The 25,994-nt window shown below is 62.7% G+C and overlaps 24 non-coding genes across 24 annotated transcripts; all 24 read right to left on the bottom strand.

Annotated features, from left to right (window-relative positions):
- Nucleotides 1-795: 795 nt before the first annotated feature.
- Nucleotides 796-959, bottom strand: LOC141173870 (U1 spliceosomal RNA). Its single transcript, XR_012252699.1, has one exon. It is a non-coding gene; the product is annotated as a U1 spliceosomal RNA (small nuclear RNA).
- Nucleotides 960-1,874: 915 nt separating this feature from the next.
- On the bottom strand, nucleotides 1,875-2,038 carry LOC141173866 (U1 spliceosomal RNA). The gene has a single exon (XR_012252698.1). It is a non-coding gene; the product is annotated as a U1 spliceosomal RNA (small nuclear RNA).
- A 915-nt stretch (nucleotides 2,039-2,953) lies between these two features.
- On the bottom strand, nucleotides 2,954-3,117 carry LOC141173862 (U1 spliceosomal RNA). The gene has a single exon (XR_012252697.1). It is a non-coding gene; the product is annotated as a U1 spliceosomal RNA (small nuclear RNA).
- Nucleotides 3,118-4,032: 915 nt separating this feature from the next.
- On the bottom strand, nucleotides 4,033-4,196 carry LOC141173859 (U1 spliceosomal RNA). Its single transcript, XR_012252696.1, has one exon. It is a non-coding gene; the product is annotated as a U1 spliceosomal RNA (small nuclear RNA).
- Nucleotides 4,197-5,111: 915 nt separating this feature from the next.
- Nucleotides 5,112-5,275, bottom strand: LOC141173856 (U1 spliceosomal RNA). Its single transcript, XR_012252695.1, has one exon. It is a non-coding gene; the product is annotated as a U1 spliceosomal RNA (small nuclear RNA).
- Nucleotides 5,276-6,190: 915 nt separating this feature from the next.
- LOC141173851 (U1 spliceosomal RNA) lies at nucleotides 6,191-6,354 on the bottom strand. Its single transcript, XR_012252694.1, has one exon. It is a non-coding gene; the product is annotated as a U1 spliceosomal RNA (small nuclear RNA).
- Nucleotides 6,355-7,269: 915 nt separating this feature from the next.
- Nucleotides 7,270-7,433, bottom strand: LOC141173849 (U1 spliceosomal RNA). The gene has a single exon (XR_012252693.1). It is a non-coding gene; the product is annotated as a U1 spliceosomal RNA (small nuclear RNA).
- Nucleotides 7,434-8,348: 915 nt separating this feature from the next.
- On the bottom strand, nucleotides 8,349-8,512 carry LOC141174429 (U1 spliceosomal RNA). Its single transcript, XR_012252879.1, has one exon. It is a non-coding gene; the product is annotated as a U1 spliceosomal RNA (small nuclear RNA).
- Nucleotides 8,513-9,427: 915 nt separating this feature from the next.
- LOC141173848 (U1 spliceosomal RNA) lies at nucleotides 9,428-9,591 on the bottom strand. The gene has a single exon (XR_012252692.1). It is a non-coding gene; the product is annotated as a U1 spliceosomal RNA (small nuclear RNA).
- A 915-nt stretch (nucleotides 9,592-10,506) lies between these two features.
- Nucleotides 10,507-10,670, bottom strand: LOC141173844 (U1 spliceosomal RNA). The gene has a single exon (XR_012252691.1). It is a non-coding gene; the product is annotated as a U1 spliceosomal RNA (small nuclear RNA).
- Nucleotides 10,671-11,585: 915 nt separating this feature from the next.
- Nucleotides 11,586-11,749, bottom strand: LOC141173839 (U1 spliceosomal RNA). Its single transcript, XR_012252688.1, has one exon. It is a non-coding gene; the product is annotated as a U1 spliceosomal RNA (small nuclear RNA).
- A 915-nt stretch (nucleotides 11,750-12,664) lies between these two features.
- On the bottom strand, nucleotides 12,665-12,828 carry LOC141173834 (U1 spliceosomal RNA). The gene has a single exon (XR_012252687.1). It is a non-coding gene; the product is annotated as a U1 spliceosomal RNA (small nuclear RNA).
- Nucleotides 12,829-13,743: 915 nt separating this feature from the next.
- LOC141173829 (U1 spliceosomal RNA) lies at nucleotides 13,744-13,907 on the bottom strand. Its single transcript, XR_012252686.1, has one exon. It is a non-coding gene; the product is annotated as a U1 spliceosomal RNA (small nuclear RNA).
- Nucleotides 13,908-14,815: 908 nt separating this feature from the next.
- LOC141173826 (U1 spliceosomal RNA) lies at nucleotides 14,816-14,979 on the bottom strand. The gene has a single exon (XR_012252685.1). It is a non-coding gene; the product is annotated as a U1 spliceosomal RNA (small nuclear RNA).
- Nucleotides 14,980-15,894: 915 nt separating this feature from the next.
- On the bottom strand, nucleotides 15,895-16,058 carry LOC141173825 (U1 spliceosomal RNA). The gene has a single exon (XR_012252684.1). It is a non-coding gene; the product is annotated as a U1 spliceosomal RNA (small nuclear RNA).
- Nucleotides 16,059-16,973: 915 nt separating this feature from the next.
- On the bottom strand, nucleotides 16,974-17,137 carry LOC141173822 (U1 spliceosomal RNA). The gene has a single exon (XR_012252683.1). It is a non-coding gene; the product is annotated as a U1 spliceosomal RNA (small nuclear RNA).
- A 915-nt stretch (nucleotides 17,138-18,052) lies between these two features.
- On the bottom strand, nucleotides 18,053-18,216 carry LOC141173820 (U1 spliceosomal RNA). Its single transcript, XR_012252682.1, has one exon. It is a non-coding gene; the product is annotated as a U1 spliceosomal RNA (small nuclear RNA).
- Nucleotides 18,217-19,131: 915 nt separating this feature from the next.
- Nucleotides 19,132-19,295, bottom strand: LOC141173815 (U1 spliceosomal RNA). The gene has a single exon (XR_012252681.1). It is a non-coding gene; the product is annotated as a U1 spliceosomal RNA (small nuclear RNA).
- A 915-nt stretch (nucleotides 19,296-20,210) lies between these two features.
- On the bottom strand, nucleotides 20,211-20,374 carry LOC141173809 (U1 spliceosomal RNA). The gene has a single exon (XR_012252678.1). It is a non-coding gene; the product is annotated as a U1 spliceosomal RNA (small nuclear RNA).
- A 915-nt stretch (nucleotides 20,375-21,289) lies between these two features.
- On the bottom strand, nucleotides 21,290-21,453 carry LOC141173808 (U1 spliceosomal RNA). The gene has a single exon (XR_012252677.1). It is a non-coding gene; the product is annotated as a U1 spliceosomal RNA (small nuclear RNA).
- A 915-nt stretch (nucleotides 21,454-22,368) lies between these two features.
- LOC141173803 (U1 spliceosomal RNA) lies at nucleotides 22,369-22,532 on the bottom strand. Its single transcript, XR_012252676.1, has one exon. It is a non-coding gene; the product is annotated as a U1 spliceosomal RNA (small nuclear RNA).
- A 915-nt stretch (nucleotides 22,533-23,447) lies between these two features.
- LOC141173798 (U1 spliceosomal RNA) lies at nucleotides 23,448-23,611 on the bottom strand. Its single transcript, XR_012252675.1, has one exon. It is a non-coding gene; the product is annotated as a U1 spliceosomal RNA (small nuclear RNA).
- Nucleotides 23,612-24,526: 915 nt separating this feature from the next.
- On the bottom strand, nucleotides 24,527-24,690 carry LOC141173792 (U1 spliceosomal RNA). Its single transcript, XR_012252674.1, has one exon. It is a non-coding gene; the product is annotated as a U1 spliceosomal RNA (small nuclear RNA).
- Nucleotides 24,691-25,605: 915 nt separating this feature from the next.
- On the bottom strand, nucleotides 25,606-25,769 carry LOC141173788 (U1 spliceosomal RNA). The gene has a single exon (XR_012252673.1). It is a non-coding gene; the product is annotated as a U1 spliceosomal RNA (small nuclear RNA).
- Between the last annotated feature and the right edge of the window lie 225 nt (nucleotides 25,770-25,994).

Raw genomic sequence — 25,994 nt, 5'->3', positions numbered from 1 at the left:
AGTGGGTGACGCCGGGCGCTCAAGGCGCAGCTGACGCCCCGTCTGTCCCCCAGAGGGCAGGCCGAGCTCAAGCGGAAAACCGTCCAAGATGCACAGCAGCAGCAGCCTGATCATTTGCATATAGGGGCGGCTGCTCCCAAGCACTACGTCGCTGCGGCCGGGAACAGGCAGGCAGCTAGAGCTCTGCAGCTGCCACCCTCTGCTGGCACCCTGTCGTGACTCACTCAGCTGCGGCCAGGAGGACGCACGGTGGAGGAGGCTCAAGGGCAGGCCCAGCAGCTGCTTCGGGTCGACCGACCGAACGGCAGACAGCTGTGCACCGGCGGGCCACTCACAACTCCAGCTCCGGCCGCGAGATGGGGACGCTGCAAGTGGCCACCCTTGAGCGTGCCTGCGCAGGAGGAGGCTTTCGGCCGCTCGCGCTCTCCCTGGAACACGGCGTTGCCTCGTGTGCTCCAAAGCATGCCTTTGGTTCGCTGCAAATCCAGCATGTTGGGGCGCTAGTCCCGACACCTGCAGAAGAGCAGAGGGAGCCATGTCGTCACCAAGTGAATGAGATGCAAACGAGCAGATCAATCCCCAGCAGCAGGCAGGGGGCGCCAAGTCCAACAAACAAAGCACAAAGCAAAGGCAAAAGGCCCCAAGCCAACAAAGAAGCAAGCAACTCATCCCTTCTTAGCCAGGGCAGGGAGAAGGTGGCGGCGTAGGCCCACAAGGGGGAGCCAAAGGCCACGTCCACCTCTCCGAGCTTCTCATCATTCCCAAAGCACTGTTCTGTCATTGACCGGAGGAAATCAGGGGAAAGCGCGAACGCAGTCCCCCACTACCACAAATTATGCAGTCGAGTTTCCCGCATTTGGGGAAATCGCAGGGGTCAGCACACCCGGAGTGCAATGGATGAGCCTCACCCTGGGAGAACCACCTTAGTGATCATGGTATCTCCCCTGCCAGGTAAGTATGAGTTGGAGCCCGCCGGGCCGACGAGCGCCCCTCTGGCGCAGCCCCCCAGCATCGCGGAGTCTCGTGCACCAAAAGTAAGGGGTGGTGTGGCCCGGCGGCGCCTGCACGGACGCTCCCCGAGTGGGTGACGCCGGGCGCTCAAGGCGCAGCTGACGCCCCGTCTGTCCCCCAGAGGGCAGGCCGAGCTCAAGCGGAAAACCGTCCAAGATGCACAGCAGCAGCAGCCTGATCATTTGCATATAGGGGCGGCTGCTCCCAAGCACTACGTCGCTGCGGCCGGGAACAGGCAGGCAGCTAGAGCTCTGCAGCTGCCACCCTCTGCTGGCACCCTGTCGTGACTCACTCAGCTGCGGCCAGGAGGACGCACGGTGGAGGAGGCTCAAGGGCAGGCCCAGCAGCTGCTTCGGGTCGACCGACCGAACGGCAGACAGCTGTGCACCGGCGGGCCACTCACAACTCCAGCTCCGGCCGCGAGATGGGGACGCTGCAAGTGGCCACCCTTGAGCGTGCCTGCGCAGGAGGAGGCTTTCGGCCGCTCGCGCTCTCCCTGGAACACGGCGTTGCCTCGTGTGCTCCAAAGCATGCCTTTGGTTCGCTGCAAATCCAGCATGTTGGGGCGCTAGTCCCGACACCTGCAGAAGAGCAGAGGGAGCCATGTCGTCACCAAGTGAATGAGATGCAAACGAGCAGATCAATCCCCAGCAGCAGGCAGGGGGCGCCAAGTCCAACAAACAAAGCACAAAGCAAAGGCAAAAGGCCCCAAGCCAACAAAGAAGCAAGCAACTCGTCCCTTCTTAGCCAGGGCAGGGAGAAGGTGGCGGCGTAGGCCCACAAGGGGGAGCCAAAGGCCACGTCCACCTCTCCGAGCTTCTCATCATTCCCAAAGCACTGTTCTGTCATTGACCGGAGGAAATCAGGGGAAAGCGCGAACGCAGTCCCCCACTACCACAAATTATGCAGTCGAGTTTCCCGCATTTGGGGAAATCGCAGGGGTCAGCACACCCGGAGTGCAATGGATGAGCCTCACCCTGGGAGAACCACCTTAGTGATCATGGTATCTCCCCTGCCAGGTAAGTATGAGTTGGAGCCCGCCGGGCCGACGAGCGCCCCTCTGGCGCAGCCCCCCAGCATCGCGGAGTCTCGTGCACCAAAAGTAAGGGGTGGTGTGGCCCGGCGGCGCCTGCACGGACGCTCCCCGAGTGGGTGACGCCGGGCGCTCAAGGCGCAGCTGACGCCCCGTCTGTCCCCCAGAGGGCAGGCCGAGCTCAAGCGGAAAACCGTCCAAGATGCACAGCAGCAGCAGCCTGATCATTTGCATATAGGGGCGGCTGCTCCCAAGCACTACGTCGCTGCGGCCGGGAACAGGCAGGCAGCTAGAGCTCTGCAGCTGCCACCCTCTGCTGGCACCCTGTCGTGACTCACTCAGCTGCGGCCAGGAGGACGCACGGTGGAGGAGGCTCAAGGGCAGGCCCAGCAGCTGCTTCGGGTCGACCGACCGAACGGCAGACAGCTGTGCACCGGCGGGCCACTCACAACTCCAGCTCCGGCCGCGAGATGGGGACGCTGCAAGTGGCCACCCTTGAGCGTGCCTGCGCAGGAGGAGGCTTTCGGCCGCTCGCGCTCTCCCTGGAACACGGCGTTGCCTCGTGTGCTCCAAAGCATGCCTTTGGTTCGCTGCAAATCCAGCATGTTGGGGCGCTAGTCCCGACACCTGCAGAAGAGCAGAGGGAGCCATGTCGTCACCAAGTGAATGAGATGCAAACGAGCAGATCAATCCCCAGCAGCAGGCAGGGGGCGCCAAGTCCAACAAACAAAGCACAAAGCAAAGGCAAAAGGCCCCAAGCCAACAAAGAAGCAAGCAACTCGTCCCTTCTTAGCCAGGGCAGGGAGAAGGTGGCGGCGTAGGCCCACAAGGGGGAGCCAAAGGCCACGTCCACCTCTCCGAGCTTCTCATCATTCCCAAAGCACTGTTCTGTCATTGACCGGAGGAAATCAGGGGAAAGCGCGAACGCAGTCCCCCACTACCACAAATTATGCAGTCGAGTTTCCCGCATTTGGGGAAATCGCAGGGGTCAGCACACCCGGAGTGCAATGGATGAGCCTCACCCTGGGAGAACCACCTTAGTGATCATGGTATCTCCCCTGCCAGGTAAGTATGAGTTGGAGCCCGCCGGGCCGACGAGCGCCCCTCTGGCGCAGCCCCCCAGCATCGCGGAGTCTCGTGCACCAAAAGTAAGGGGTGGTGTGGCCCGGCGGCGCCTGCACGGACGCTCCCCGAGTGGGTGACGCCGGGCGCTCAAGGCGCAGCTGACGCCCCGTCTGTCCCCCAGAGGGCAGGCCGAGCTCAAGCGGAAAACCGTCCAAGATGCACAGCAGCAGCAGCCTGATCATTTGCATATAGGGGCGGCTGCTCCCAAGCACTACGTCGCTGCGGCCGGGAACAGGCAGGCAGCTAGAGCTCTGCAGCTGCCACCCTCTGCTGGCACCCTGTCGTGACTCACTCAGCTGCGGCCAGGAGGACGCACGGTGGAGGAGGCTCAAGGGCAGGCCCAGCAGCTGCTTCGGGTCGACCGACCGAACGGCAGACAGCTGTGCACCGGCGGGCCACTCACAACTCCAGCTCCGGCCGCGAGATGGGGACGCTGCAAGTGGCCACCCTTGAGCGTGCCTGCGCAGGAGGAGGCTTTCGGCCGCTCGCGCTCTCCCTGGAACACGGCGTTGCCTCGTGTGCTCCAAAGCATGCCTTTGGTTCGCTGCAAATCCAGCATGTTGGGGCGCTAGTCCCGACACCTGCAGAAGAGCAGAGGGAGCCATGTCGTCACCAAGTGAATGAGATGCAAACGAGCAGATCAATCCCCAGCAGCAGGCAGGGGGCGCCAAGTCCAACAAACAAAGCACAAAGCAAAGGCAAAAGGCCCCAAGCCAACAAAGAAGCAAGCAACTCGTCCCTTCTTAGCCAGGGCAGGGAGAAGGTGGCGGCGTAGGCCCACAAGGGGGAGCCAAAGGCCACGTCCACCTCTCCGAGCTTCTCATCATTCCCAAAGCACTGTTCTGTCATTGACCGGAGGAAATCAGGGGAAAGCGCGAACGCAGTCCCCCACTACCACAAATTATGCAGTCGAGTTTCCCGCATTTGGGGAAATCGCAGGGGTCAGCACACCCGGAGTGCAATGGATGAGCCTCACCCTGGGAGAACCACCTTAGTGATCATGGTATCTCCCCTGCCAGGTAAGTATGAGTTGGAGCCCGCCGGGCCGACGAGCGCCCCTCTGGCGCAGCCCCCCAGCATCGCGGAGTCTCGTGCACCAAAAGTAAGGGGTGGTGTGGCCCGGCGGCGCCTGCACGGACGCTCCCCGAGTGGGTGACGCCGGGCGCTCAAGGCGCAGCTGACGCCCCGTCTGTCCCCCAGAGGGCAGGCCGAGCTCAAGCGGAAAACCGTCCAAGATGCACAGCAGCAGCAGCCTGATCATTTGCATATAGGGGCGGCTGCTCCCAAGCACTACGTCGCTGCGGCCGGGAACAGGCAGGCAGCTAGAGCTCTGCAGCTGCCACCCTCTGCTGGCACCCTGTCGTGACTCACTCAGCTGCGGCCAGGAGGACGCACGGTGGAGGAGGCTCAAGGGCAGGCCCAGCAGCTGCTTCGGGTCGACCGACCGAACGGCAGACAGCTGTGCACCGGCGGGCCACTCACAACTCCAGCTCCGGCCGCGAGATGGGGACGCTGCAAGTGGCCACCCTTGAGCGTGCCTGCGCAGGAGGAGGCTTTCGGCCGCTCGCGCTCTCCCTGGAACACGGCGTTGCCTCGTGTGCTCCAAAGCATGCCTTTGGTTCGCTGCAAATCCAGCATGTTGGGGCGCTAGTCCCGACACCTGCAGAAGAGCAGAGGGAGCCATGTCGTCACCAAGTGAATGAGATGCAAACGAGCAGATCAATCCCCAGCAGCAGGCAGGGGGCGCCAAGTCCAACAAACAAAGCACAAAGCAAAGGCAAAAGGCCCCAAGCCAACAAAGAAGCAAGCAACTCGTCCCTTCTTAGCCAGGGCAGGGAGAAGGTGGCGGCGTAGGCCCACAAGGGGGAGCCAAAGGCCACGTCCACCTCTCCGAGCTTCTCATCATTCCCAAAGCACTGTTCTGTCATTGACCGGAGGAAATCAGGGGAAAGCGCGAACGCAGTCCCCCACTACCACAAATTATGCAGTCGAGTTTCCCGCATTTGGGGAAATCGCAGGGGTCAGCACACCCGGAGTGCAATGGATGAGCCTCACCCTGGGAGAACCACCTTAGTGATCATGGTATCTCCCCTGCCAGGTAAGTATGAGTTGGAGCCCGCCGGGCCGACGAGCGCCCCTCTGGCGCAGCCCCCCAGCATCGCGGAGTCTCGTGCACCAAAAGTAAGGGGTGGTGTGGCCCGGCGGCGCCTGCACGGACGCTCCCCGAGTGGGTGACGCCGGGCGCTCAAGGCGCAGCTGACGCCCCGTCTGTCCCCCAGAGGGCAGGCCGAGCTCAAGCGGAAAACCGTCCAAGATGCACAGCAGCAGCAGCCTGATCATTTGCATATAGGGGCGGCTGCTCCCAAGCACTACGTCGCTGCGGCCGGGAACAGGCAGGCAGCTAGAGCTCTGCAGCTGCCACCCTCTGCTGGCACCCTGTCGTGACTCACTCAGCTGCGGCCAGGAGGACGCACGGTGGAGGAGGCTCAAGGGCAGGCCCAGCAGCTGCTTCGGGTCGACCGACCGAACGGCAGACAGCTGTGCACCGGCGGGCCACTCACAACTCCAGCTCCGGCCGCGAGATGGGGACGCTGCAAGTGGCCACCCTTGAGCGTGCCTGCGCAGGAGGAGGCTTTCGGCCGCTCGCGCTCTCCCTGGAACACGGCGTTGCCTCGTGTGCTCCAAAGCATGCCTTTGGTTCGCTGCAAATCCAGCATGTTGGGGCGCTAGTCCCGACACCTGCAGAAGAGCAGAGGGAGCCATGTCGTCACCAAGTGAATGAGATGCAAACGAGCAGATCAATCCCCAGCAGCAGGCAGGGGGCGCCAAGTCCAACAAACAAAGCACAAAGCAAAGGCAAAAGGCCCCAAGCCAACAAAGAAGCAAGCAACTCGTCCCTTCTTAGCCAGGGCAGGGAGAAGGTGGCGGCGTAGGCCCACAAGGGGGAGCCAAAGGCCACGTCCACCTCTCCGAGCTTCTCATCATTCCCAAAGCACTGTTCTGTCATTGACCGGAGGAAATCAGGGGAAAGCGCGAACGCAGTCCCCCACTACCACAAATTATGCAGTCGAGTTTCCCGCATTTGGGGAAATCGCAGGGGTCAGCACACCCGGAGTGCAATGGATGAGCCTCACCCTGGGAGAACCACCTTAGTGATCATGGTATCTCCCCTGCCAGGTAAGTATGAGTTGGAGCCCGCCGGGCCGACGAGCGCCCCTCTGGCGCAGCCCCCCAGCATCGCGGAGTCTCGTGCACCAAAAGTAAGGGGTGGTGTGGCCCGGCGGCGCCTGCACGGACGCTCCCCGAGTGGGTGACGCCGGGCGCTCAAGGCGCAGCTGACGCCCCGTCTGTCCCCCAGAGGGCAGGCCGAGCTCAAGCGGAAAACCGTCCAAGATGCACAGCAGCAGCAGCCTGATCATTTGCATATAGGGGCGGCTGCTCCCAAGCACTACGTCGCTGCGGCCGGGAACAGGCAGGCAGCTAGAGCTCTGCAGCTGCCACCCTCTGCTGGCACCCTGTCGTGACTCACTCAGCTGCGGCCAGGAGGACGCACGGTGGAGGAGGCTCAAGGGCAGGCCCAGCAGCTGCTTCGGGTCGACCGACCGAACGGCAGACAGCTGTGCACCGGCGGGCCACTCACAACTCCAGCTCCGGCCGCGAGATGGGGACGCTGCAAGTGGCCACCCTTGAGCGTGCCTGCGCAGGAGGAGGCTTTCGGCCGCTCGCGCTCTCCCTGGAACACGGCGTTGCCTCGTGTGCTCCAAAGCATGCCTTTGGTTCGCTGCAAATCCAGCATGTTGGGGCGCTAGTCCCGACACCTGCAGAAGAGCAGAGGGAGCCATGTCGTCACCAAGTGAATGAGATGCAAACGAGCAGATCAATCCCCAGCAGCAGGCAGGGGGCGCCAAGTCCAACAAACAAAGCACAAAGCAAAGGCAAAAGGCCCCAAGCCAACAAAGAAGCAAGCAACTCGTCCCTTCTTAGCCAGGGCAGGGAGAAGGTGGCGGCGTAGGCCCACAAGGGGGAGCCAAAGGCCACGTCCACCTCTCCGAGCTTCTCATCATTCCCAAAGCACTGTTCTGTCATTGACCGGAGGAAATCAGGGGAAAGCGCGAACGCAGTCCCCCACTACCACAAATTATGCAGTCGAGTTTCCCGCATTTGGGGAAATCGCAGGGGTCAGCACACCCGGAGTGCAATGGATGAGCCTCACCCTGGGAGAACCACCTTAGTGATCATGGTATCTCCCCTGCCAGGTAAGTATGAGTTGGAGCCCGCCGGGCCGACGAGCGCCCCTCTGGCGCAGCCCCCCAGCATCGCGGAGTCTCGTGCACCAAAAGTAAGGGGTGGTGTGGCCCGGCGGCGCCTGCACGGACGCTCCCCGAGTGGGTGACGCCGGGCGCTCAAGGCGCAGCTGACGCCCCGTCTGTCCCCCAGAGGGCAGGCCGAGCTCAAGCGGAAAACCGTCCAAGATGCACAGCAGCAGCAGCCTGATCATTTGCATATAGGGGCGGCTGCTCCCAAGCACTACGTCGCTGCGGCCGGGAACAGGCAGGCAGCTAGAGCTCTGCAGCTGCCACCCTCTGCTGGCACCCTGTCGTGACTCACTCAGCTGCGGCCAGGAGGACGCACGGTGGAGGAGGCTCAAGGGCAGGCCCAGCAGCTGCTTCGGGTCGACCGACCGAACGGCAGACAGCTGTGCACCGGCGGGCCACTCACAACTCCAGCTCCGGCCGCGAGATGGGGACGCTGCAAGTGGCCACCCTTGAGCGTGCCTGCGCAGGAGGAGGCTTTCGGCCGCTCGCGCTCTCCCTGGAACACGGCGTTGCCTCGTGTGCTCCAAAGCATGCCTTTGGTTCGCTGCAAATCCAGCATGTTGGGGCGCTAGTCCCGACACCTGCAGAAGAGCAGAGGGAGCCATGTCGTCACCAAGTGAATGAGATGCAAACGAGCAGATCAATCCCCAGCAGCAGGCAGGGGGCGCCAAGTCCAACAAACAAAGCACAAAGCAAAGGCAAAAGGCCCCAAGCCAACAAAGAAGCAAGCAACTCGTCCCTTCTTAGCCAGGGCAGGGAGAAGGTGGCGGCGTAGGCCCACAAGGGGGAGCCAAAGGCCACGTCCACCTCTCCGAGCTTCTCATCATTCCCAAAGCACTGTTCTGTCATTGACCGGAGGAAATCAGGGGAAAGCGCGAACGCAGTCCCCCACTACCACAAATTATGCAGTCGAGTTTCCCGCATTTGGGGAAATCGCAGGGGTCAGCACACCTGGAGTGCAATGGATGAGCCTCACCCTGGGAGAACCACCTTAGTGATCATGGTATCTCCCCTGCCAGGTAAGTATGAGTTGGAGCCCGCCGGGCCGACGAGCGCCCCTCTGGCGCAGCCCCCCAGCATCGCGGAGTCTCGTGCACCAAAAGTAAGGGGTGGTGTGGCCCGGCGGCGCCTGCACGGACGCTCCCCGAGTGGGTGACGCCGGGCGCTCAAGGCGCAGCTGACGCCCCGTCTGTCCCCCAGAGGGCAGGCCGAGCTCAAGCGGAAAACCGTCCAAGATGCACAGCAGCAGCAGCCTGATCATTTGCATATAGGGGCGGCTGCTCCCAAGCACTACGTCGCTGCGGCCGGGAACAGGCAGGCAGCTAGAGCTCTGCAGCTGCCACCCTCTGCTGGCACCCTGTCGTGACTCACTCAGCTGCGGCCAGGAGGACGCACGGTGGAGGAGGCTCAAGGGCAGGCCCAGCAGCTGCTTCGGGTCGACCGACCGAACGGCAGACAGCTGTGCACCGGCGGGCCACTCACAACTCCAGCTCCGGCCGCGAGATGGGGACGCTGCAAGTGGCCACCCTTGAGCGTGCCTGCGCAGGAGGAGGCTTTCGGCCGCTCGCGCTCTCCCTGGAACACGGCGTTGCCTCGTGTGCTCCAAAGCATGCCTTTGGTTCGCTGCAAATCCAGCATGTTGGGGCGCTAGTCCCGACACCTGCAGAAGAGCAGAGGGAGCCATGTCGTCACCAAGTGAATGAGATGCAAACGAGCAGATCAATCCCCAGCAGCAGGCAGGGGGCGCCAAGTCCAACAAACAAAGCACAAAGCAAAGGCAAAAGGCCCCAAGCCAACAAAGAAGCAAGCAACTCGTCCCTTCTTAGCCAGGGCAGGGAGAAGGTGGCGGCGTAGGCCCACAAGGGGGAGCCAAAGGCCACGTCCACCTCTCCGAGCTTCTCATCATTCCCAAAGCACTGTTCTGTCATTGACCGGAGGAAATCAGGGGAAAGCGCGAACGCAGTCCCCCACTACCACAAATTATGCAGTCGAGTTTCCCGCATTTGGGGAAATCGCAGGGGTCAGCACACCCGGAGTGCAATGGATGAGCCTCACCCTGGGAGAACCACCTTAGTGATCATGGTATCTCCCCTGCCAGGTAAGTATGAGTTGGAGCCCGCCGGGCCGACGAGCGCCCCTCTGGCGCAGCCCCCCAGCATCGCGGAGTCTCGTGCACCAAAAGTAAGGGGTGGTGTGGCCCGGCGGCGCCTGCACGGACGCTCCCCGAGTGGGTGACGCCGGGCGCTCAAGGCGCAGCTGACGCCCCGTCTGTCCCCCAGAGGGCAGGCCGAGCTCAAGCGGAAAACCGTCCAAGATGCACAGCAGCAGCAGCCTGATCATTTGCATATAGGGGCGGCTGCTCCCAAGCACTACGTCGCTGCGGCCGGGAACAGGCAGGCAGCTAGAGCTCTGCAGCTGCCACCCTCTGCTGGCACCCTGTCGTGACTCACTCAGCTGCGGCCAGGAGGACGCACGGTGGAGGAGGCTCAAGGGCAGGCCCAGCAGCTGCTTCGGGTCGACCGACCGAACGGCAGACAGCTGTGCACCGGCGGGCCACTCACAACTCCAGCTCCGGCCGCGAGATGGGGACGCTGCAAGTGGCCACCCTTGAGCGTGCCTGCGCAGGAGGAGGCTTTCGGCCGCTCGCGCTCTCCCTGGAACACGGCGTTGCCTCGTGTGCTCCAAAGCATGCCTTTGGTTCGCTGCAAATCCAGCATGTTGGGGCGCTAGTCCCGACACCTGCAGAAGAGCAGAGGGAGCCATGTCGTCACCAAGTGAATGAGATGCAAACGAGCAGATCAATCCCCAGCAGCAGGCAGGGGGCGCCAAGTCCAACAAACAAAGCACAAAGCAAAGGCAAAAGGCCCCAAGCCAACAAAGAAGCAAGCAACTCGTCCCTTCTTAGTCAGGGCAGGGAGAAGGTGGCGGCGTAGGCCCACAAGGGGGAGCCAAAGGCCACGTCCACCTCTCCGAGCTTCTCATCATTCCCAAAGCACTGTTCTGTCATTGACCGGAGGAAATCAGGGGAAAGCGCGAACGCAGTCCCCCACTACCACAAATTATGCAGTCGAGTTTCCCGCATTTGGGGAAATCGCAGGGGTCAGCACACCCGGAGTGCAATGGATGAGCCTCACCCTGGGAGAACCACCTTAGTGATCATGGTATCTCCCCTGCCAGGTAAGTATGAGTTGGAGCCCGCCGGGCCGACGAGCGCCCCTCTGGCGCAGCCCCCCAGCATCGCGGAGTCTCGTGCACCAAAAGTAAGGGGTGGTGTGGCCCGGCGGCGCCTGCACGGACGCTCCCCGAGTGGGTGACGCCGGGCGCTCAAGGCGCAGCTGACGCCCCGTCTGTCCCCCAGAGGGCAGGCCGAGCTCAAGCGGAAAACCGTCCAAGATGCACAGCAGCAGCAGCCTGATCATTTGCATATAGGGGCGGCTGCTCCCAAGCACTACGTCGCTGCGGCCGGGAACAGGCAGGCAGCTAGAGCTCTGCAGCTGCCACCCTCTGCTGGCACCCTGTCGTGACTCACTCAGCTGCGGCCAGGAGGACGCACGGTGGAGGAGGCTCAAGGGCAGGCCCAGCAGCTGCTTCGGGTCGACCGACCGAACGGCAGACAGCTGTGCACCGGCGGGCCACTCACAACTCCAGCTCCGGCCGCGAGATGGGGACGCTGCAAGTGGCCACCCTTGAGCGTGCCTGCGCAGGAGGAGGCTTTCGGCCGCTCGCGCTCTCCCTGGAACACGGCGTTGCCTCGTGTGCTCCAAAGCATGCCTTTGGTTCGCTGCAAATCCAGCATGTTGGGGCGCTAGTCCCGACACCTGCAGAAGAGCAGAGGGAGCCATGTCGTCACCAAGTGAATGAGATGCAAACGAGCAGATCAATCCCCAGCAGCAGGCAGGGGGCGCCAAGTCCAACAAACAAAGCACAAAGCAAAGGCAAAAGGCCCCAAGCCAACAAAGAAGCAAGCAACTCGTCCCTTCTTAGCCAGGGCAGGGAGAAGGTGGCGGCGTAGGCCCACAAGGGGGAGCCAAAGGCCACGTCCACCTCTCCGAGCTTCTCATCATTCCCAAAGCACTGTTCTGTCATTGACCGGAGGAAATCAGGGGAAAGCGCGAACGCAGTCCCCCACTACCACAAATTATGCAGTCGAGTTTCCCGCATTTGGGGAAATCGCAGGGGTCAGCACACCCGGAGTGCAATGGATGAGCCTCACCCTGGGAGAACCACCTTAGTGATCATGGTATCTCCCCTGCCAGGTAAGTATGAGTTGGAGCCCGCCGGGCCGACGAGCGCCCCTCTGGCGCAGCCCCCCAGCATCGCGGAGTCTCGTGCACCAAAAGTAAGGGGTGGTGTGGCCCGGCGGCGCCTGCACGGACGCTCCCCGAGTGGGTGACGCCGGGCGCTCAAGGCGCAGCTGACGCCCCGTCTGTCCCCCAGAGGGCAGGCCGAGCTCAAGCGGAAAACCGTCCAAGATGCACAGCAGCAGCAGCCTGATCATTTGCATATAGGGGCGGCTGCTCCCAAGCACTACGTCGCTGCGGCCGGGAACAGGCAGGCAGCTAGAGCTCTGCAGCTGCCACCCTCTGCTGGCACCCTGTCGTGACTCACTCAGCTGCGGCCAGGAGGACGCACGGTGGAGGAGGCTCAAGGGCAGGCCCAGCAGCTGCTTCGGGTCGACCGACCGAACGGCAGACAGCTGTGCACCGGCGGGCCACTCACAACTCCAGCTCCGGCCGCGAGATGGGGACGCTGCAAGTGGCCACCCTTGAGCGTGCCTGCGCAGGAGGAGGCTTTCGGCCGCTCGCGCTCTCCCTGGAACACGGCATTGCCTCGTGTGCTCCAAAGCATGCCTTTGGTTCGCTGCAAATCCAGCATGTTGGGGCGCTAGTCCCGACACCTGCAGAAGAGCAGAGGGAGCCATGTCGTCACCAAGTGAATGAGATGCAAACGAGCAGATCAATCCCCAGCAGCAGGCAGGGGGCGCCAAGTCCAACAAACAAAGCACAAAGCAAAGGCAAAAGGCCCCAAGCCAACAAAGAAGCAAGCAACTCGTCCCTTCTTAGCCAGGGCAGGGAGAAGGTGGCGGCGTAGGCCCACAAGGGGGAGCCAAAGGCCACGTCCACCTCTCCGAGCTTCTCATCATTCCCAAAGCACTGTTCTGTCATTGACCGGAGGAAATCAGGGGAAAGCGCGAACGCAGTCCCCCACTACCACAAATTATGCAGTCGAGTTTCCCGCATTTGGGGAAATCGCAGGGGTCAGCACACCCGGAGTGCAATGGATGAGCCTCACCCTGGGAGAACCACCTTAGTGATCATGGTATCTCCCCTGCCAGGTAAGTATGAGTTGGAGCCCGCCGGGCCGACGAGCGCCCCTCTGGCGCAGCCCCCCAGCATCGCGGAGTCTCGTGCACCAAAAGTAAGGGGTGGTGTGGCCCGGCGGCGCCTGCACGGACGCTCCCCGAGTGGGTGACGCCGGGCGCTCAAGGCGCAGCTGACGCCCCGTCTGTCCCCCAGAGGGCAGGCCGAGCTCAAGCGGAAAACCGTCCAAGATGCACAGCAGCAGCAGCCTGATCATTTGCATATAGGGGCGGCTGCTCCCAAGCACTACGTCGCTGCGGCCGGGAACAGGCAGGCAGCTAGAGCTCTGCAGCTGCCACCCTCTGCTGGCACCCTGTCGTGACTCACTCAGCTGCGGCCAGGAGGACGCACGGTGGAGGAGGCTCAAGGGCAGGCCCAGCAGCTGCTTCGGGTCGACCGACCGAACGGCAGACAGCTGTGCACCGGCGGGCCACTCACAACTCCAGCTCCGGCCGCGAGATGGGGACGCTGCAAGTGGCCACCCTTGAGCGTGCCTGCGCAGGAGGAGGCTTTCGGCCGCTCGCGCTCTCCCTGGAACACGGCGTTGCCTCGTGTGCTCCAAAGCATGCCTTTGGTTCGCTGCAAATCCAGCATGTTGGGGCGCTAGTCCCGACACCTGCAGAAGAGCAGAGGGAGCCATGTCGTCACCAAGTGAATGAGATGCAAACGAGCAGATCAATCCCCAGCAGCAGGCAGGGGGCGCCAAGTCCAACAAACAAAGCACAAAGCAAAGGCAAAAGGCCCCAAGCCAACAAAGAAGCAAGCAACTCGTCCCTTCTTAGCCAGGGCAGGGAGAAGGTGGCGGCGTAGGCCCACAAGGGGGAGCCAAAGGCCACGTCCACCTCTCCGAGCTTCTCATCATTCCCAAAGCACTGTTCTGTCATTGACCGGAGGAAATCAGGGGAAAGCGCGAACGCAGTCCCCCACTACCACAAATTATGCAGTCGAGTTTCCCGCATTTGGGGAAATCGCAGGGGTCAGCACACCCGGAGTGCAATGGATGAGCCTCACCCTGGGAGAACCACCTTAGTGATCATGGTATCTCCCCTGCCAGGTAAGTATGAGTTGGAGCCCGCCGGGCCGACGAGCGCCCCTCTGGCGCAGCCCCCCAGCATCGCGGAGTCTCGTGCACCAAAAGTAAGGGGTGGTGTGGCCCGGCGGCGCCTGCACGGACGCTCCCCGAGTGGGTGACGCCGGGCGCTCAAGGCGCAGCTGACGCCCCGTCTGTCCCCCAGAGGGCAGGCCGAGCTCAAGCGGAAAACCGTCCAAGATGCACAGCAGCAGCAGCCTGATCATTTGCATATAGGGGCGGCTGCTCCCAAGCACTACGTCGCTGCGGCCGGGAACAGGCAGGCAGCTAGAGCTCTGCAGCTGCCACCCTCTGCTGGCACCCTGTCGTGACTCACTCAGCTGCGGCCAGGAGGACGCACGGTGGAGGAGGCTCAAGGGCAGGCCCAGCAGCTGCTTCGGGTCGACCGACCGAACGGCAGACAGCTGTGCACCGGCGGGCCACTCACAACTCCAGCTCCGGCCGCGAGATGGGGACGCTGCAAGTGGCCACCCTTGAGCGTGCCTGCGCAGGAGGAGGCTTTCGGCCGCTCGCGCTCTCCCTGGAACACGGCGTTGCCTCGTGTGCTCCAAAGCATGCCTTTGGTTCGCTGCAAATCCAGCATGTTGGGGCGCTAGTCCCGACACCTGCAGAAGAGCAGAGGGAGCCATGTCGTCACCAAGTGAATGAGATGCAAACGAGCAGATCAATCCCCAGCAGCAGGCAGGGGGCGCCAAGTCCAACAAACAAAGCAAAGGCAAAAGGCCCCAAGCCAACAAAGAAGCAAGCAACTCGTCCCTTCTTAGCCAGGGCAGGGAGAAGGTGGCGGCGTAGGCCCACAAGGGGGAGCCAAAGGCCACGTCCACCTCTCCGAGCTTCTCATCATTCCCAAAGCACTGTTCTGTCATTGACCGGAGGAAATCAGGGGAAAGCGCGAACGCAGTCCCCCACTACCACAAATTATGCAGTCGAGTTTCCCGCATTTGGGGAAATCGCAGGGGTCAGCACACCCGGAGTGCAATGGATGAGCCTCACCCTGGGAGAACCACCTTAGTGATCATGGTATCTCCCCTGCCAGGTAAGTATGAGTTGGAGCCCGCCGGGCCGACGAGCGCCCCTCTGGCGCAGCCCCCCAGCATCGCGGAGTCTCGTGCACCAAAAGTAAGGGGTGGTGTGGCCCGGCGGCGCCTGCACGGACGCTCCCCGAGTGGGTGACGCCGGGCGCTCAAGGCGCAGCTGACGCCCCGTCTGTCCCCCAGAGGGCAGGCCGAGCTCAAGCGGAAAACCGTCCAAGATGCACAGCAGCAGCAGCCTGATCATTTGCATATAGGGGCGGCTGCTCCCAAGCACTACGTCGCTGCGGCCGGGAACAGGCAGGCAGCTAGAGCTCTGCAGCTGCCACCCTCTGCTGGCACCCTGTCGTGACTCACTCAGCTGCGGCCAGGAGGACGCACGGTGGAGGAGGCTCAAGGGCAGGCCCAGCAGCTGCTTCGGGTCGACCGACCGAACGGCAGACAGCTGTGCACCGGCGGGCCACTCACAACTCCAGCTCCGGCCGCGAGATGGGGACGCTGCAAGTGGCCACCCTTGAGCGTGCCTGCGCAGGAGGAGGCTTTCGGCCGCTCGCGCTCTCCCTGGAACACGGCGTTGCCTCGTGTGCTCCAAAGCATGCCTTTGGTTCGCTGCAAATCCAGCATGTTGGGGCGCTAGTCCCGACACCTGCAGAAGAGCAGAGGGAGCCATGTCGTCACCAAGTGAATGAGATGCAAACGAGCAGATCAATCCCCAGCAGCAGGCAGGGGGCGCCAAGTCCAACAAACAAAGCACAAAGCAAAGGCAAAAGGCCCCAAGCCAACAAAGAAGCAAGCAACTCGTCCCTTCTTAGCCAGGGCAGGGAGAAGGTGGCGGCGTAGGCCCACAAGGGGGAGCCAAAGGCCACGTCCACCTCTCCGAGCTTCTCATCATTCCCAAAGCACTGTTCTGTCATTGACCGGAGGAAATCAGGGGAAAGCGCGAACGCAGTCCCCCACTACCACAAATTATGCAGTCGAGTTTCCCGCATTTGGGGAAATCGCAGGGGTCAGCACACCCGGAGTGCAATGGATGAGCCTCACCCTGGGAGAACCACCTTAGTGATCATGGTATCTCCCCTGCCAGGTAAGTATGAGTTGGAGCCCGCCGGGCCGACGAGCGCCCCTCTGGCGCAGCCCCCCAGCATCGCGGAGTCTCGTGCACCAAAAGTAAGGGGTGGTGTGGCCCGGCGGCGCCTGCACGGACGCTCCCCGAGTGGGTGACGCCGGGCGCTCAAGGCGCAGCTGACGCCCCGTCTGTCCCCCAGAGGGCAGGCCGAGCTCAAGCGGAAAACCGTCCAAGATGCACAGCAGCAGCAGCCTGATCATTTGCATATAGGGGCGGCTGCTCCCAAGCACTACGTCGCTGCGGCCGGGAACAGGCAGGCAGCTAGAGCTCTGCAGCTGCCACCCTCTGCTGGCACCCTGTCGTGACTCACTCAGCTGCGGCCAGGAGGACGCACGGTGGAGGAGGCTCAAGGGCAGGCCCAGCAGCTGCTTCGGGTCGACCGACCGAACGGCAGACAGCTGTGCACCGGCGGGCCACTCACAACTCCAGCTCCGGCCGCGAGATGGGGACGCTGCAAGTGGCCACCCTTGAGCGTGCCTGCGCAGGAGGAGGCTTTCGGCCGCTCGCGCTCTCCCTGGAACACGGCGTTGCCTCGTGTGCTCCAAAGCATGCCTTTGGTTCGCTGCAAATCCAGCATGTTGGGGCGCTAGTCCCGACACCTGCAGAAGAGCAGAGGGAGCCATGTCGTCACCAAGTGAATGAGATGCAAACGAGCAGATCAATCCCCAGCAGCAGGCAGGGGGCGCCAAGTCCAACAAACAAAGCACAAAGCAAAGGCAAAAGGCCCCAAGCCAACAAAGAAGCAAGCAACTCGTCCCTTCTTAGCCAGGGCAGGGAGAAGGTGGCGGCGTAGGCCCACAAGGGGGAGCCAAAGGCCACGTCCACCTCTCCGAGCTTCTCATCATTCCCAAAGCACTGTTCTGTCATTGACCGGAGGAAATCAGGGGAAAGCGCGAACGCAGTCCCCCACTACCACAAATTATGCAGTCGAGTTTCCCGCATTTGGGGAAATCGCAGGGGTCAGCACACCCGGAGTGCAATGGATGAGCCTCACCCTGGGAGAACCACCTTAGTGATCATGGTATCTCCCCTGCCAGGTAAGTATGAGTTGGAGCCCGCCGGGCCGACGAGCGCCCCTCTGGCGCAGCCCCCCAGCATCGCGGAGTCTCGTGCACCAAAAGTAAGGGGTGGTGTGGCCCGGCGGCGCCTGCACGGACGCTCCCCGAGTGGGTGACGCCGGGCGCTCAAGGCGCAGCTGACGCCCCGTCTGTCCCCCAGAGGGCAGGCCGAGCTCAAGCGGAAAACCGTCCAAGATGCACAGCAGCAGCAGCCTGATCATTTGCATATAGGGGCGGCTGCTCCCAAGCACTACGTCGCTGCGGCCGGGAACAGGCAGGCAGCTAGAGCTCTGCAGCTGCCACCCTCTGCTGGCACCCTGTCGTGACTCACTCAGCTGCGGCCAGGAGGACGCACGGTGGAGGAGGCTCAAGGGCAGGCCCAGCAGCTGCTTCGGGTCGACCGACCGAACGGCAGACAGCTGTGCACCGGCGGGCCACTCACAACTCCAGCTCCGGCCGCGAGATGGGGACGCTGCAAGTGGCCACCCTTGAGCGTGCCTGCGCAGGAGGAGGCTTTCGGCCGCTCGCGCTCTCCCTGGAACACGGCGTTGCCTCGTGTGCTCCAAAGCATGCCTTTGGTTCGCTGCAAATCCAGCATGTTGGGGCGCTAGTCCCGACACCTGCAGAAGAGCAGAGGGAGCCATGTCGTCACCAAGTGAATGAGATGCAAACGAGCAGATCAATCCCCAGCAGCAGGCAGGGGGCGCCAAGTCCAACAAACAAAGCACAAAGCAAAGGCAAAAGGCCCCAAGCCAACAAAGAAGCAAGCAACTCGTCCCTTCTTAGCCAGGGCAGGGAGAAGGTGGCGGCGTAGGCCCACAAGGGGGAGCCAAAGGCCACGTCCACCTCTCCGAGCTTCTCATCATTCCCAAAGCACTGTTCTGTCATTGACCGGAGGAAATCAGGGGAAAGCGCGAACGCAGTCCCCCACTACCACAAATTATGCAGTCGAGTTTCCCGCATTTGGGGAAATCGCAGGGGTCAGCACACCCGGAGTGCAATGGATGAGCCTCACCCTGGGAGAACCACCTTAGTGATCATGGTATCTCCCCTGCCAGGTAAGTATGAGTTGGAGCCCGCCGGGCCGACGAGCGCCCCTCTGGCGCAGCCCCCCAGCATCGCGGAGTCTCGTGCACCAAAAGTAAGGGGTGGTGTGGCCCGGCGGCGCCTGCACGGACGCTCCCCGAGTGGGTGACGCCGGGCGCTCAAGGCGCAGCTGACGCCCCGTCTGTCCCCCAGAGGGCAGGCCGAGCTCAAGCGGAAAACCGTCCAAGATGCACAGCAGCAGCAGCCTGATCATTTGCATATAGGGGCGGCTGCTCCCAAGCACTACGTCGCTGCGGCCGGGAACAGGCAGGCAGCTAGAGCTCTGCAGCTGCCACCCTCTGCTGGCACCCTGTCGTGACTCACTCAGCTGCGGCCAGGAGGACGCACGGTGGAGGAGGCTCAAGGGCAGGCCCAGCAGCTGCTTCGGGTCGACCGACCGAACGGCAGACAGCTGTGCACCGGCGGGCCACTCACAACTCCAGCTCCGGCCGCGAGATGGGGACGCTGCAAGTGGCCACCCTTGAGCGTGCCTGCGCAGGAGGAGGCTTTCGGCCGCTCGCGCTCTCCCTGGAACACGGCGTTGCCTCGTGTGCTCCAAAGCATGCCTTTGGTTCGCTGCAAATCCAGCATGTTGGGGCGCTAGTCCCGACACCTGCAGAAGAGCAGAGGGAGCCATGTCGTCACCAAGTGAATGAGATGCAAACGAGCAGATCAATCCCCAGCAGCAGGCAGGGGGCGCCAAGTCCAACAAACAAAGCACAAAGCAAAGGCAAAAGGCCCCAAGCCAACAAAGAAGCAAGCAACTCGTCCCTTCTTAGCCAGGGCAGGGAGAAGGTGGCGGCGTAGGCCCACAAGGGGGAGCCAAAGGCCACGTCCACCTCTCCGAGCTTCTCATCATTCCCAAAGCACTGTTCTGTCATTGACCGGAGGAAATCAGGGGAAAGCGCGAACGCAGTCCCCCACTACCACAAATTATGCAGTCGAGTTTCCCGCATTTGGGGAAATCGCAGGGGTCAGCACACCCGGAGTGCAATGGATGAGCCTCACCCTGGGAGAACCACCTTAGTGATCATGGTATCTCCCCTGCCAGGTAAGTATGAGTTGGAGCCCGCCGGGCCGACGAGCGCCCCTCTGGCGCAGCCCCCCAGCATCGCGGAGTCTCGTGCACCAAAAGTAAGGGGTGGTGTGGCCCGGCGGCGCCTGCACGGACGCTCCCCGAGTGGGTGACGCCGGGCGCTCAAGGCGCAGCTGACGCCCCGTCTGTCCCCCAGAGGGCAGGCCGAGCTCAAGCGGAAAACCGTCCAAGATGCACAGCAGCAGCAGCCTGATCATTTGCATATAGGGGCGGCTGCTCCCAAGCACTACGTCGCTGCGGCCGGGAACAGGCAGGCAGCTAGAGCTCTGCAGCTGCCACCCTCTGCTGGCACCCTGTCGTGACTCACTCAGCTGCGGCCAGGAGGACGCACGGTGGAGGAGGCTCAAGGGCAGGCCCAGCAGCTGCTTCGGGTCGACCGACCGAACGGCAGACAGCTGTGCACCGGCGGGCCACTCACAACTCCAGCTCCGGCCGCGAGATGGGGACGCTGCAAGTGGCCACCCTTGAGCGTGCCTGCGCAGGAGGAGGCTTTCGGCCGCTCGCGCTCTCCCTGGAACACGGCGTTGCCTCGTGTGCTCCAAAGCATGCCTTTGGTTCGCTGCAAATCCAGCATGTTGGGGCGCTAGTCCCGACACCTGCAGAAGAGCAGAGGGAGCCATGTCGTCACCAAGTGAATGAGATGCAAACGAGCAGATCAATCCCCAGCAGCAGGCAGGGGGCGCCAAGTCCAACAAACAAAGCACAAAGCAAAGGCAAAAGGCCCCAAGCCAACAAAGAAGCAAGCAACTCGTCCCTTCTTAGCCAGGGCAGGGAGAAGGTGGCGGCGTAGGCCCACAAGGGGGAGCCAAAGGCCACGTCCACCTCTCCGAGCTTCTCATCATTCCCAAAGCACTGTTCTGTCATTGACCGGAGGAAATCAGGGGAAAGCGCGAACGCAGTCCCCCACTACCACAAATTATGCAGTCGAGTTTCCCGCATTTGGGGAAATCGCAGGGGTCAGCACACCCGGAGTGCAATGGATGAGCCTCACCCTGGGAGAACCACCTTAGTGATCATGGTATCTCCCCTGCCAGGTAAGTATGAGTTGGAGCCCGCCGGGCCGACGAGCGCCCCTCTGGCGCAGCCCCCCAGCATCGCGGAGTCTCGTGCACCAAAAGTAAGGGGTGGTGTGGCCCGGCGGCGCCTGCACGGACGCTCCCCGAGTGGGTGACGCCGGGCGCTCAAGGCGCAGCTGACGCCCCGTCTGTCCCCCAGAGGGCAGGCCGAGCTCAAGCGGAAAACCGTCCAAGATGCACAGCAGCAGCAGCCTGATCATTTGCATATAGGGGCGGCTGCTCCCAAGCACTACGTCGCTGCGGCCGGGAACAGGCAGGCAGCTAGAGCTCTGCAGCTGCCACCCTCTGCTGGCACCCTGTCGTGACTCACTCAGCTGCGGCCAGGAGGACGCACGGTGGAGGAGGCTCAAGGGCAGGCCCAGCAGCTGCTTCGGGTCGACCGACCGAACGGCAGACAGCTGTGCACCGGCGGGCCACTCACAACTCCAGCTCCGGCCGCGAGATGGGGACGCTGCAAGTGGCCACCCTTGAGCGTGCCTGCGCAGGAGGAGGCTTTCGGCCGCTCGCGCTCTCCCTGGAACACGGCGTTGCCTCGTGTGCTCCAAAGCATGCCTTTGGTTCGCTGCAAATCCAGCATGTTGGGGCGCTAGTCCCGACACCTGCAGAAGAGCAGAGGGAGCCATGTCGTCACCAAGTGAATGAGATGCAAACGAGCAGATCAATCCCCAGCAGCAGGCAGGGGGCGCCAAGTCCAACAAACAAAGCACAAAGCAAAGGCAAAAGGCCCCAAGCCAACAAAGAAGCAAGCAACTCGTCCCTTCTTAGCCAGGGCAGGGAGAAGGTGGCGGCGTAGGCCCACAAGGGGGAGCCAAAGGCCACGTCCACCTCTCCGAGCTTCTCATCATTCCCAAAGCACTGTTCTGTCATTGACCGGAGGAAATCAGGGGAAAGCGCGAACGCAGTCCCCCACTACCACAAATTATGCAGTCGAGTTTCCCGCATTTGGGGAAATCGCAGGGGTCAGCACACCCGGAGTGCAATGGATGAGCCTCACCCTGGGAGAACCACCTTAGTGATCATGGTATCTCCCCTGCCAGGTAAGTATGAGTTGGAGCCCGCCGGGCCGACGAGCGCCCCTCTGGCGCAGCCCCCCAGCATCGCGGAGTCTCGTGCACCAAAAGTAAGGGGTGGTGTGGCCCGGCGGCGCCTGCACGGACGCTCCCCGAGTGGGTGACGCCGGGCGCTCAAGGCGCAGCTGACGCCCCGTCTGTCCCCCAGAGGGCAGGCCGAGCTCAAGCGGAAAACCGTCCAAGATGCACAGCAGCAGCAGCCTGATCATTTGCATATAGGGGCGGCTGCTCCCAAGCACTACGTCGCTGCGGCCGGGAACAGGCAGGCAGCTAGAGCTCTGCAGCTGCCACCCTCTGCTGGCACCCTGTCGTGACTCACTCAGCTGCGGCCAGGAGGACGCACGGTGGAGGAGGCTCAAGGGCAGGCCCAGCAGCTGCTTCGGGTCGACCGACCGAACGGCAGACAGCTGTGCACCGGCGGGCCACTCACAACTCCAGCTCCGGCCGCGAGATGGGGACGCTGCAAGTGGCCACCCTTGAGCGTGCCTGCGCAGGAGGAGGCTTTCGGCCGCTCGCGCTCTCCCTGGAACACGGCGTTGCCTCGTGTGCTCCAAAGCATGCCTTTGGTTCGCTGCAAATCCAGCATGTTGGGGCGCTAGTCCCGACACCTGCAGAAGAGCAGAGGGAGCCATGTCGTCACCAAGTGAATGAGATGCAAACGAGCAGATCAATCCCCAGCAGCAGGCAGGGGGCGCCAAGTCCAACAAACAAAGCACAAAGCAAAGGCAAAAGGCCCCAAGCCAACAAAGAAGCAAGCAACTCGTCCCTTCTTAGCCAGGGCAGGGAGAAGGTGGCGGCGTAGGCCCACAAGGGGGAGCCAAAGGCCACGTCCACCTCTCCGAGCTTCTCATCATTCCCAAAGCACTGTTCTGTCATTGACCGGAGGAAATCAGGGGAAAGCGCGAACGCAGTCCCCCACTACCACAAATTATGCAGTCGAGTTTCCCGCATTTGGGGAAATCGCAGGGGTCAGCACACCCGGAGTGCAATGGATGAGCCTCACCCTGGGAGAACCACCTTAGTGATCATGGTATCTCCCCTGCCAGGTAAGTATGAGTTGGAGCCCGCCGGGCCGACGAGCGCCCCTCTGGCGCAGCCCCCCAGCATCGCGGAGTCTCGTGCACCAAAAGTAAGGGGTGGTGTGGCCCGGCGGCGCCTGCACGGACGCTCCCCGAGTGGGTGACGCCGGGCGCTCAAGGCGCAGCTGACGCCCCGTCTGTCCCCCAGAGGGCAGGCCGAGCTCAAGCGGAAAACCGTCCAAGATGCACAGCAGCAGCAGCCTGATCATTTGCATATAGGGGCGGCTGCTCCCAAGCACTACGTCGCTGCGGCCGGGAACAGGCAGGCAGCTAGAGCTCTGCAGCTGCCACCCTCTGCTGGCACCCTGTCGTGACTCACTCAGCTGCGGCCAGGAGGACGCACGGTGGAGGAGGCTCAAGGGCAGGCCCAGCAGCTGCTTCGGGTCGACCGACCGAACGGCAGACAGCTGTGCACCGGCGGGCCACTCACAACTCCAGCTCCGGCCGCGAGATGGGGACGCTGCAAGTGGCCACCCTTGAGCGTGCCTGCGCAGGAGGAGGCTTTCGGCCGCTCGCGCTCTCCCTGGAACACGGCGTTGCCTCGTGTGCTCCAAAGCATGCCTTTGGTTCGCTGCAAATCCAGCATGTTGGGGCGCTAGTCCCGACACCTGCAGAAGAGCAGAGGGAGCCATGTCGTCACCAAGTGAATGAGATGCAAACGAGCAGATCAATCCCCAGCAGCAGGCAGGGGGCGCCAAGTCCAACAAACAAAGCACAAAGCAAAGGCAAAAGGCCCCAAGCCAACAAAGAAGCAAGCAACTCGTCCCTTCTTAGCCAGGGCAGGGAGAAGGTGGCGGCGTAGGCCCACAAGGGGGAGCCAAAGGCCACGTCCACCTCTCCGAGCTTCTCATCATTCCCAAAGCACTGTTCTGTCATTGACCGGAGGAAATCAGGGGAAAGCGCGAACGCAGTCCCCCACTACCACAAATTATGCAGTCGAGTTTCCCGCATTTGGGGAAATCGCAGGGGTCAGCACACCCGGAGTGCAATGGATGAGCCTCACCCTGGGAGAACCACCTTAGTGATCATGGTATCTCCCCTGCCAGGTAAGTATGAGTTGGAGCCCGCCGGGCCGACGAGCGCCCCTCTGGCGCAGCCCCCCAGCATCGCGGAGTCTCGTGCACCAAAAGTAAGGGGTGGTGTGGCCCGGCGGCGCCTGCACGGACGCTCCCCGAGTGGGTGACGCCGGGCGCTCAAGGCGCAGCTGACGCCCCGTCTGTCCCCCAGAGGGCAGGCCGAGCTCAAGCGGAAAACCGTCCAAGATGCACAGCAGCAGCAGCCTGATCATTTGCATATAGGGGCGGCTGCTCCCAAGCACTACGTCGCTGCGGCCGGGAACAGGCAGGCAGCTAGAGCTCTGCAGCTGCCACCCTCTGCTGGCACCCTGTCGTGACTCACTCAGCTGCGGCCAGGAGGACGCACGGTGGAGGAGGCTCAAGGGCAGGCCCAGCAGCTGCTTCGGGTCGACCGACCGAACGGCAGACAGCTGTGCACCGGCGGGCCACTCACAACTCCAGCTCCGGCCGCGAGATGGGGACGCTGCAAGTGGCCACCCTTGAGCGTGCCTGCGCAGGAGGAGGCTTTCGGCCGCTCGCGCTCTCCCTGGAACACGGCGTTGCCTCGTGTGCTCCAAAGCATGCCTTTGGTTCGCTGCAAATCCAGCATGTTGGGGCGCTAGTCCCGACACCTGCAGAAGAGCAGAGGGAGCCATGTCGTCACCAAGTGAATGAGATGCAAACGAGCAGATCAATCCCCAGCAGCAGGCAGGGGGCGCCAAGTCCAACAAACAAAGCACAAAGCAAAGGCAAAAGGCCCCAAGCCAACAAAGAAGCAAGCAACTCGTCCCTTCTTAGCCAGGGCAGGGAGAAGGTGGCGGCGTAGGCCCACAAGGGGGAGCCAAAGGCCACGTCCACCTCTCCGAGCTTCTCATCATTCCCAAAGCACTGTTCTGTCATTGACCGGAGGAAATCAGGGGAAAGCGCGAACGCAGTCCCCCACTACCACAAATTATGCAGTCGAGTTTCCCGCATTTGGGGAAATCGCAGGGGTCAGCACACCCGGAGTGCAATGGATGAGCCTCACCCTGGGAGAACCACCTTAGTGATCATGGTATCTCCCCTGCCAGGTAAGTATGAGTTGGAGCCCGCCGGGCCGACGAGCGCCCCTCTGGCGCAGCCCCCCAGCATCGCGGAGTCTCGTGCACCAAAAGTAAGGGGTGGTGTGGCCCGGCGGCGCCTGCACGGACGCTCCCCGAGTGGGTGACGCCGGGCGCTCAAGGCGCAGCTGACGCCCCGTCTGTCCCCCAGAGGGCAGGCCGAGCTCAAGCGGAAAACCGTCCAAGATGCACAGCAGCAGCAGCCTGATCATTTGCATATAGGGGCGGCTGCTCCCAAGCACTACGTCGCTGCGGCCGGGAACAGGCAGGCAGCTAGAGCTCTGCAGCTGCCACCCTCTGCTGGCACCCTGTCGTGACTCACTCAGCTGCGGCCAGGAGGACGCACGGTGGAGGAGGCTCAAGGGCAGGCCCAGCAGCTGCTTCGGGTCGACCGACCGAACGGCAGACAGCTGTGCACCGGCGGGCCACTCACAACTCCAGCTCCGGCCGCGAGATGGGGACGCTGCAAGTGGCCACCCTTGAGCGTGCCTGCGCAGGAGGAGGCTTTCGGCCGCTCGCGCTCTCCCTGGAACACGGCGTTGCCTCGTGTGCTCCAAAGCATGCCTTTGGTTCGCTGCAAATCCAGCATGTTGGGGCGCTAGTCCCGACACCTGCAGAAGAGCAGAGGGAGCCATGTCGTCACCAAGTGAATGAGATGCAAACGAGCAGATCAATCCCCAGCAGCAGGCAGGGGGCGCCAAGTCCAACAAACAAAGCACAAAGCAAAGGCAAAAGGCCCCAAGCCAACAAAGAAGCAAGCAACTCGTCCCTTCTTAGCCAGGGCAGGGAGAAGGTGGCGGCGTAGGCCCACAAGGGGGAGCCAAAGGCCACGTCCACCTCTCCGAGCTTCTCATCATTCCCAAAGCACTGTTCTGTCATTGACCGGAGGAAATCAGGGGAAAGCGCGAACGCAGTCCCCCACTACCACAAATTATGCAGTCGAGTTTCCCGCATTTGGGGAAATCGCAGGGGTCAGCACACCCGGAGTGCAATGGATGAGCCTCACCCTGGGAGAACCACCTTAGTGATCATGGTATCTCCCCTGCCAGGTAAGTATGAGTTGGAGCCCGCCGGGCCGACGAGCGCCCCTCTGGCGCAGCCCCCCAGCATCGCGGAGTCTCGTGCACCAAAAGTAAGGGGTGGTGTGGCCCGGCGGCGCCTGCACGGACGCTCCCCGAGTGGGTGACGCCGGGCGCTCAAGGCGCAGCTGACGCCCCGTCTGTCCCCCAGAGGGCAGGCCGAGCTCAAGCGGAAAACCGTCCAAGATGCACAGCAGCAGCAG

This window comes from Phyllobates terribilis, unplaced genomic scaffold (assembly GCF_046119375.1).
Source record: "Phyllobates terribilis strain yellow unplaced genomic scaffold, ASM4611937v1 Scaffold_1__5_contigs__length_1240528914, whole genome shotgun sequence".
NCBI lineage: Eukaryota > Metazoa > Chordata > Amphibia > Anura > Dendrobatidae > Phyllobates > Phyllobates terribilis.
This window is presented reverse-complemented; position numbering and strand designations above follow the sequence as displayed.